Genomic DNA, 8,221 nt, shown 5'->3' with positions numbered 1-8,221 from the left:
CCTTATTTAAAGGAATCTGGATTATAATTTCTAAACTGGATTCTTCCCTACCCTGATGATAAAGGCGATTATAGAGATTTCATGAATGGGAAAGAATTCTAAACTAGAAAAGGGAAAGTTTTAGGAAATAGCTACTTCTGTGTTCTGTTTAAATTTGGCTGATTGATGAACGATGTCGGGGGACTGCTGTACCTAGGACAAGCACAACCATTCATCTCGGGTGACTTTTATCTGACGTTATAAGCTTTGGACTAGTTGGATCTACAGACCTCCATCATATGTTAGACTTTCCAAAGAGCTGTGCAGCTCCACTCCTAGCCTTTATCAACAGTACTTAAATTTAGGTCACAACATTTAGTGTTTTATCAAATGCACGTGTTGCTTCTCATCAGCTTCTTTGTACTTTCAGTACTTTGTACTTCTCTCTAAGGTAATAACTTGGAGTTTCCTCCGATTTTGTTTTTGCCTACTGCTTGCCCCCCTTCAGCTCTCTTTCTGGTACTTTGCTGCCCTTATTGCATTGTCTGTTGGAATCAATTCCTGCTTGACAATTCTGTTTGGGTAGATAAGTGTTAAGTATTTAGGGCTAATTTAGGGGGAAATGTTGAAGGTAAAATGTTACGGGTTTAGACGTAAAAAGTTATTTTTTTCCGGGTTTGGCGATGTGAATTGTGGGCAGAGAAGTAAAGGGTTATGTCATTGTGAGTAAAGGAGTCAAGGTAAAAGTTAAAGATATTATTATAGGGATTGGATTTTTTGACAAGAGGTGGACTAAATATCTTGGAGTTGCTTTAGGGCTAAATTAGATCTATCCAATATGTTCATGAATGTGAGGTATGTTGTGCATTTACATGCTTTGCATTAAGGTAACCCAACATAATCAACAAGTCCCATGTTTTGCCACTCATTACAGCATGTTACAATGTAGCTGCATTGCCTTAATACATAATGCATTGGAGAAGCTTTCAAATAAATGGCACTACAACATGAATATGCACAATAGGTGCATTATCATGGATTGCAGTAATGTGCATGTTACCACAACAATGAGATTTAAAATGTTAAAGGCACCCAGGCAACATTAGATTTTCACTAGTCTTTTATGTGCACTTTAAAAGTGAATCTTTTCATGTGAGGATGCCAGTGTTCTATGGACAAGATAAGGCCCATTTAGATCCTTGTACAATCATAATACGTATGTTACTGCAACATGCGTTAATGAACATATCATACATTGTTATACGAGTAAACAAAAATACAGGATGGTGATACACTTTTCCAATCCCATAGTTGTTTAATGTGTTGTGGTATTTATTTGTCTTTGGGGGGGGGGCAAGGGGTTGAATGTATTTTTTATTAAAAGAGATATCTTTTAAAAATTATAAATGAAATCCAGTCATTTATAAGTTTTCATATATGCTGACTCCTTTTTTCTTTTAGATGAACATATGTCAAGTGAAGAGAATGATGAAGCAAGCCTAGATCCCGCAACATGAATATAAGTCTGCTGACGTAACAGATTTTCTTTTCTATTGGGTAAGCTACAACAAGATATTAGTGGAATGGTAAATTATGTTGTTAATAAGAAAATTATGTAAATAAAGATTACATTTGCCCCCTTCAATTCTGAGCATTCATTATTTACATAAAATAGACAATAAAGACGATTTCTCATTTGGATGGAAGTAAAACAATACAACAGAACTCCTCATGCCTGTTACATACATTTCAGGATATATTGAAGACTTCAGTTTTGGAATTGTTAATAATGGTTAACTTTCAGTAAAAAGTGGATTGTACACACGTGAAGAGTATAGCACATTACAATGTGTAATGTGAAGAACACCTATAAATTCCAATACAAAAATGTATACAAACCCTGGGTGGAAAAGTAGACGTATGAACATTAAAATGATTGCCCCAAGAGAATCTTTATTAAATTAAACTGTCTTCTCCTGCTGGGACAGGAACTCTACACCTATTTATAATTGTATACTTAATGCCATCACAAGAAAAGTTGTTCTTTGCCTCATATTTTAGAGCTTTCTTAACTCTTCTAGGAAGCCTAAATTTTCAAAAAACTCCATTTACTATCAAGATGTGTGATGACTGGAGAACAGCATTGAAAACTAGGGGGATTCACTATGAATATTTTGCTCTTTGGCTTCTGCAGCAGCTGTCTTCCAACACTTTGTAAACCAGGTTTTCTGAGGTCTCCATGGAGGTGACATATTCATACAATGTTTTTTTCTTCAGATTTGTACACACACAGACTTCTGTTCATACTTTTTAATATTGGTTTGTAAGCTGACAGATGCCTTTTCTGGAATGCATAATTTCCAATGATAGGTTTATTATGGTCCGCAAATTGCTGCCATTTCCAACAGACCATTGCCTAGTCTAGAAGTCACGTAACACTTCTTCAGTTTTGCCATTTAGTATTGGCAGTCCTTCTGTAACTATTTAGTTATTGTATCTCCCCCATTCCTGCTCTCACTAAGAAGGAAGTCAATGCCAAACTCTGGTATCCTTCAGTGGGCCTTCTATTTGGGTCTAGACTTAACCAGACCTGACATCACCCAATCTTTCTTTATTAAAGTAAATTCTTCCTTCTTCAGTTTCTGAACAGGCTAGATGTTGTTGTGTCTGTTCTCTTATAATTTGTTCTAGACATTGAAAACCTTCTGGTCATCAAACTAGAAAATAGTGTTATTTTTTAGAACTATCATCTCATGAGATTATCTGCAATCTATCTGGCACCTAAATAAGAGGCAAGCTCCTCGGTCCTTTAGTTTGTGATTACCCTTGATCCTCGGTTCCCTGACACAAGAGCTGATGCTCTGATGTATCGTGTTGATCCCCAGGATTCCAATTTATGAGATTATTATCCCTTCCACCCAAATTCTGGCTCCATGATCTTGATATCAGCCTGGGCAAGACTCTAGTACCTCAGGAATCTAGCTTTAAACCTCCCTGCATTGGACTCATGACTACAAATACTTTGGACACCCTGGTATCCAACTAAAGTTCTCATTCCACATCAGTACTTGTGGAGAGGATAAGAATATCCTGGACTATGTTAAGGGCTGTGTAACTTTAATCCTAACCTTCTAATCTTGCACCAACTGGGCCTCCTCTGTCACTATCCATCCTATAAACATAGTGACACAACTCCATCACTTATCTTTCCCTCTCCAATGGCTGTAAGTTATTAGTGTAGTAGTGGTACTTCAAAGGTGCCAAATTTCATACCACTTGGTGGCTTGGTGCGGAGTCACTGGACATTCCTAATATATAGGTATGTACTTTGAATTCTTTGTTTCCACTTTGCCTGCATAGTACTTGATGGTGCTTTATAAATTAAAAAAAAAATAATAATGGACACAGTATGCTCTGCTTGTCTCAGCAATTGTGTCTTCAACAGTGGAGAAGATGTTGGCAATGAGGAAAAAAAGGTAGTGTAAAACAACCAAAATCCACTGTCACTGTCTATTATTTGCATAAACGTTCTGTTTAATATTTGTATATATTGTATGTGGAAGTAATACATTTTCCTGCGTTGGTGGTCAGTGGGAGAAATAATACCGTGTTTGTCATCGTTCTGAGCACTCCGCAATGCCCTGGTATGCTTGTATTGACTCTTAATGTTCAACTGTGTCCACTAGAGGGAGATGTAAGCACAAATTATTATATTTACTTTTATTATTATTATTATCATTAATATTATTTTTAACCACCTGGGCGTTACACTGAGGTCTAGATTTCTGTTCCAAAAGCGTTACAGGTTTTAATTAATTTTTTTTTTAAATTGTAGACCTGTAACTTACAGAAATATGTCCGAACAGGGTTCTAGTAGATATCATGAATATAAAAAATGTTTGAAACACACAATCATGCAAAAAAAAAAATACTTTTAATAAAATTAAAATACACAAAAATCAGCTTAAACAAGAATACATAAATAAATGAAAAATACTGAAAATGCGATAATTCGGTATACTGTATAATAATATATTTTTCTAAAACACCTCCCTAGTGTCCATCACATACCAGACAAAACCACATAAATATATTTTGTATTATTTTGTATTGGACTGGATACAGAACTTTGTATTGAATCCAATACAAAATATTTGAATTTCCCGCTACGACCCCCATCGACGGGCGCACGCATGGACATCATCAGTAATCGCCGAGGGACGCGTACGCAAACGCCGGGTATTCTAATTCTTTCCCAACTTCCATGCAAAAAGTGTTACATTTTTTGCATGGAAATTTATTTTGGATTGTAGGCTCTAATTCACCGAATTACCGCATAACTCACTGAAATATGTCCAAAATGTTATAAATGTAATAATAAATTTTTTTTTTATGAAACCCCGGTGATCGTCACTGCACTCGCCGGATGAAGATCGAAGAGGACAGACGTGTCCGGAGGAGCGGAGGGATCACGTGCGTGCGATCACGCTGGACAGAACAGAGGGAGAAGAAGCCGGCCGGCTTCTTCTTCCCAGAGAGGACACCCGACACTGGAGGATGACGCTGGAACACGACGGATGGACGATCGCAGCAGGACCAGGTAAGTGATTGATAAACCCAAACTTTTCTCACTGTATTTACATACAGTGAGAAAAGTTCGGGGTTATCGAAAATAGTAACTTTTTTTAGCCCGTACCAAGGTCGGGTTTATCTGTTAGGTGGTTAATAAACAGGATTTATATAGCACCAACATATTACGCAGGTAAATAAACTGGTAAATGTATAGTTTGGTAAATCTAGTTCGTACAATCAAATTGTAATGTATTAGGCCAGTTTAAAGCTAACAGGAAAATGTTTATTGAAATGCAGTGTGAGTTTTACATTGAACTTTTTTGTATAAAGATTTATTTTACTTCAAGTGTTAAAAAATGGGGAAGGGCAGGTGCCAAAATAACCAAAAAAAAAGTAAGAAAGTATTTTTATGATAGCCCTTACACCAAACATTCTCAACCCCCCAAAGTAGTCCCCCCCGAGGTTGCTAGGGGTTCTTTGGACTTTGTCTGACCTCCCATTTTATGATGTCTGCAATAACTGGGGCCACACCACTAGGTATAGCCAACTATATGACTCCAATAATGTTGTTAGTTATCTATAAAAGTTTTATTCCAGCCTCCACTGTAAGGTTCACTGGCCACCAATTTAAGAGTCGTTTTGTCCACTGACCCTCAATAAATTTCTAGCAGCAGTTCCCTGAGACCTAGAAATTATTGTATGGGGTCCTCAGGGGTAAATAGGATGAGAAAGGCGGCATTAGACTATATAGGAGAGATTTTGTGATTGGCTGTAGCATCTCTATCACCTTAAAAATGTCAATGATATATTATAGGACAGCCTACAAAAGTATTGGCATAAACACGCAGATGGTCATTGTGTTAATGTTAAGAGCCAAGATTCACTTTTTTTGCTAAATCAATTGTGAGATTGAGAAACAGCACTCTGTTCAATGTTTGTAATTAAATATAGGACTGTCATTCTGCATTTCAGCCACAAGATGCCGCTGTTTCTTAACACAGCTAAACAGGTTGCCAGTATTTGTATATTGATAGGAGGAGTGGTTGTTCTCAGAAAGAGGAAGACAGGAAGCAGGAGAGCAGGCATCGTGCAAGGACGGTGTGTGAAACAGAATCCGCTCGCATCCAAGTGTCAGCGCGTCCTAGAGTCTCAGGAACTGTGGCTGAGTGAGGCTGACCATCGTCCAAGGCACATCCTGTCCAGAGGAAAAGGATTGTTTTCCAGAAAGGCTGAAAGGAGCTGTATCGTAGAAAGCCCCCGGTACACGGCTTACACAATCCCTTAGATGACAAGGAACAACGTGCTATAAATATGTGTGTCAATGTGAATATGTCAGGATTAGCACCATAGTTTCAGTTTACTAACCTAATTCCTAATATTAACATTGGGAACAGACCCAATGTTTACTCGTTAGACTGGTAAAATACCAGGCCATGTCATGACCTTATTTACAGAAATATTTCCTGTTTATTGATTTCTTTAAAAACTGTACTGGGAGATATACAAAGGCTGCCATTATTCACCTATTGGATCGTCTGCCAAACTCTGACCCCCATATTCTATGTTGTTGCAAAGCAGAACTATGCATTCTGACTGGCAGTCCAATCGGCTGTCCTCGGCGTATGAACATTGGGGATGCAAGGCTAGGGGGCGTAGATGCCGGCTGGGCTAGGCAGTGTAAGCTGGGGGACGGGACCATACGGCTGGGAGGTGGGACTAGGAGGGAAATTTAAAATAAGTATTTTTAAATGTACCGTTTTGAGATTTAAAAATACTTATTATTCAGACTGCCAGGAAGGTTAATGTGAGGAACGTTAATGTGTGTTAAGGCCTATTAAGTTATCCCACTGCAGTAGAGGAAATTAGTGTGAGCGGACATGAAGCATTTCCAGCACACAAACTTTACGTTCAGGTATCTTACGGACAAAACTTTCACTTTTCCTTTGATGCCAGCACCAGAGAATGGCGTTTACATTGTGATTTCTGAGTTCTGCAGGAAGGCTCACAGGAAGTCAGTTCAATAATGCTGGGCACCACAGGTCACCCTAGGACATCAACCTGTGTTAGAGAACACAAAGGGTAAATACTTTTATTTTAAATGGGGATGGAGGAAACACTTGTAAAAATAATGTAAAGTGAAGCAATGCTTTAAAGCAGCGGTCGCCAACCGGAAAAAAAATTGGGTGGTTCGTGGCTCTGGATGGTGTGCCCCACCTCCATGGGGTCAGGAGAAGGACCCCACTGGTGGGACACAGAGACCAGAGCGGTGGACCATGTCCCCCTTATGGATCACAGGCTTGGGGAAGTGGGCAGGTTGTTTCTCCCGCAGGTCACTGGGAAGCATGAAAGACAAGGTGACACTCTATAGTGCAGCGGTCGCCAACCGGTGGGCCGCAGCTTTGGCCGGTGCACCGCTCTCTGGCTGGTTGTTTTGACCCCGCTGGGGGGGCGCACCAGCCAGTGCTGCAGAACATGTCTTCCGTATAGATCACAGGCTGAGGGGGGTGGGCAGGTTCTGTCTTTGGAATCAACCCGCCCTCTCTCCCATTGCAGGCTCAGACCTGTGATGGCCGAGTTGGTGGGTTCTGACATTATGACGTCACTATGGGGGAAGTTTCTTGCCCTTTGAGTGACATATGGCTCTCCGCGCATGATAAGTCCAGAGTTTGTAAATGTAGTGGTCTGCGGGTCTGAAAAGGTTGGCAACCACTGCTTTAAAGTGACCCTGTCTTCCAACAGGTAGTCTGTTTCCTCCCACATTCCAAAAACATGCAGTTAGGGTAATTGGCTTCCCCCTACAAAATGACCTTAGACTGTGTTAATGACATATGACGATGGAAGGGACATTAGATTGTGACCCCTTTGGGGAACAGTTAGTGCAAGGACTATGGACTTTTTACAGCGATGTGTAATATGTTGGCGCTATATAAATACTGTGTAATAATAATATTCTGTCCAGTGTTTCCTGGTTCAGTGGGTAACACTTTGCTCCTGATCATTTTCCTGAGCTCCCTATATGAACCCCCTCTACTCCAGATCCTGAACTAATTTGTTATCAGTAACACTCTCTTGGTTTATTACCTATTTATCTAAACTCTACTTCCAAGTTTACTTTATTGGTAACTCTTCATCTCCCCTCGCTGTCAATATTCCCCAGGTGTCAGTCTTTAGACCGGTTCTCTTTTTTCTGAATACCTCTTCCCTTTGTAAACTCATTATCTCCTTTGGCTCTGTATGCCAGGGGTGTCAAATTCTGGCCCAGGGGCCAAATTTTTTTTCCCCCCAAAGGAATCCCAATTTTGAACTGCAGCTGGCCCGCTACTGTATTGAAATAGCGTCGCTACTACAATTCCTGGCATCACTAGCGTCTATAGACCAGCGGGCTCTCTGCCTATGCGTGGCCCTGCATTGAACTGTTTTTTAGACACAAATAATGCCGGGAATTTTAGTAGCGGAGCTATTTTAATGAAGAGGGAGTTTCAGCGGCAGGCCACTCAATAAGATTTAGCTCCACATTGGCAGCGTCTGGCATTTCCAGCACTCCCCCTCAGCTGTACTTTTCCTTGCTACTCCAAGGCATGGACTTGAATGGTTAGATTTTCATAGAAGAATATTGTTATTATTATTGTTAGCCTGTGCAAAATGGTTACTATTGAAATTTAACTCAGAA

The 8,221-nt window shown here is 39.8% G+C and overlaps 1 protein-coding gene across 1 annotated transcript in view; it reads left to right on the top strand.

Moving 5' to 3' along the window:
- The first annotated feature begins 5,618 nt into the window (after positions 1 to 5,618).
- CNP (2'',3''-cyclic nucleotide 3'' phosphodiesterase) overlaps positions 5,619 to 8,221 on the top strand; it is a 19,239-nt gene continuing 16,636 nt past the window's right edge. Inside the window, exon 1 of the mRNA XM_072404046.1 lies at positions 5,619 to 5,811. The gene's annotated coding sequence lies outside the window, so the exon portion shown is untranslated. The remainder of the gene's footprint in view (positions 5,812 to 8,221) is intronic.

Source organism: Pyxicephalus adspersus, chromosome 3 (genome assembly GCF_032062135.1).
Source record: "Pyxicephalus adspersus chromosome 3, UCB_Pads_2.0, whole genome shotgun sequence".
NCBI lineage: Eukaryota > Metazoa > Chordata > Amphibia > Anura > Pyxicephalidae > Pyxicephalus > Pyxicephalus adspersus.
This window is presented reverse-complemented; position numbering and strand designations above follow the sequence as displayed.